The sequence below is a fragment of the Pseudomyrmex gracilis genome, unplaced genomic scaffold (genome assembly GCF_002006095.1).
Source record: "Pseudomyrmex gracilis isolate BER0280 unplaced genomic scaffold, ASM200609v1 scaffold_269, whole genome shotgun sequence".
Taxonomy (NCBI): domain Eukaryota; kingdom Metazoa; phylum Arthropoda; class Insecta; order Hymenoptera; family Formicidae; genus Pseudomyrmex; species Pseudomyrmex gracilis.
Window position 1 is genome coordinate 49,586 of NW_018020853.1, and position 2,123 is coordinate 51,708.

Consider the following 2,123-nt stretch of genomic DNA (forward strand, 5'->3'; position numbering starts at 1 on the left):
ATAATTCTCTAGAGTAAAGAACAGAAAGAATTGAAAATATGTAAGCTTGAATAATTGATACAGAGATTTCAAAAATAAACAATATAATTTGACTTATAATTATAATAGTTATAATAATTAATAAAGAGATTTCTTGTCTTGTTGATCTTAAGAGTGTTAGAAGTAGATGTTCAGCAATTATGTTAGCCGTTAGTCAAATTGCTAAGGTGAAAGGTCAAATAATTAATTTGATTGATTCACTAATAACTATGAATGGTATTAATACTGAGGGAGTACCTGAGGGAGTTAGGTGTGCTATTATTTCATTAAAAAAATTAATTAATCTATATGTGGTAATTCTAATTCAGAAGCTTAAAGATAATGATAGTCTTAAGGATAAGTGTCTTGGAGCTGTAAAGATGTAAGGGAATAATCCTATGAAATTGTTGAATAGGATAAATAAAAATGTTGAATAGAATAGAATAATATTAGAGAAGGAATATTGAATAAGTACTTTAAATTCTTTAAAGTTGAAAGATGAGATTAAGTTAACTAATATATATAATCGTGATGGGATTCATCAAAATGTTATTGGAATTATTAAAATAAAAATTATTATTCTTATTCAGTTTAATGAAAATGAATTTTGATGTGGAAGGGTCAAATACTCTAAATAGATTTATTATCATAAATATATAAGTTTAATTAAATTTCATGAGAATTGAGTGTAGTTGCTACGGAGTAAATTGATCTAGAATAAATAAGATCACTTATGATTGGATTTGGTAGAAAATAATTTTTTTTGGTTGGTGGTGTAATTATAATTGAATAATGAATTGATGTGACTAAATAAATATAATAAAAATATGTTAAAGTATAATAAAAGTACTCAAAGTAAAGGTCTTATTTGTGAAATATAAGAATAATAAATAAAATTAATATTTTTAAATTGACAATTTAATGTTTTTATAAACTAATTCTTACATTAAAAGTAATCGTTATTTTACTATGGGTTGATTTAAAAAATCAAAACTTTTTCAGTCATTTACTGGATAGAATTTATTAGAGGAGTTGGTTAATTTAATTATGAGTTTAAAAAAATTCATTGTTTAAAATTTTTAATTCCTGTTGATTCAATAACAATAGGTATAAAACTATGATTGATTCCACAGATTTCTGAACATTGGCCAAAAAATAATCCAGGTCGATTTATTCAAATTATTGATTGATTTAGTCGCCCCGGTGTTAAATCTATTTTGATATCTAATGATGGGATTGTTCATAAGTGGATTACATCCGTAGATGGTTAATATTCGAATAGGATAATTAAAAGGAATAATGCAACGATTGTCAACATCTAAGAGACGGAAAATGGAATGATTATTTTCATTAGTTATAAATGAATCAAATTCTAGGTTTATGATATCAGAATATTTATATGATCAAAATCATTGATGACCTAAGGCTTTAACGGTTATATTGTTTATTAATATTTCATCTTTAAAATATAGGATTTTAATAGATGGAATAGCAATAAAGATTAGTGTGATTATAGGAATAATAGTTTATAAAATTTCAATAATGTTTTCTTCTAGAAGGAATCGGTTAGTAAAATTAAGGTAATTAAAAAAGGCCGATACAGGCAGTACATACAAGATGAAGGTGTATAAAAAGAATTCTTTATTCAATAGACCAAACGTTTCGATCCACAAGTTTGGACCTTCCTCAGTGTAATATGTTACATCTGATAAGAATAATAAATTAATTAGCGCAAATCATACATTGTTATACAAATTAAAAAATATAGCAAAATAAATAAACTCACTAAATTAAAACAAACTGAAATTTCACAACATCACCACAAAATATTCAATGATGTAAATTGTAAGAAATACAAAACTGTGTACTGAAAAGAAACTTGACAACAAGTAAATATATAGAGGTAACCCCCACTATATGATCAAAGAACAAAAGTACGCAATAGGTCGAATAACATGTTTATAAAATTAAAGTCTAAACTTTTGATTTATACAATTCAAGAAACGAACAATATGGTTTCAAACTGTCAGTATCCGACATAACATTTAGAGAGTTTTCTTGCAACTTAATGTAGAGCATTTCAGAGACTAATCTTTTATAAAAAA

The 2,123-nt window shown here is 24.9% G+C and overlaps 1 pseudogene; it reads right to left on the reverse strand.

Moving 5' to 3' along the window:
• Positions 1–1,081: 1,081 nt before the first annotated feature.
• The window catches only part of LOC109859563, a 2,919-nt pseudogene continuing 1,877 nt past the window's right edge, over positions 1,082–2,123 (reverse strand).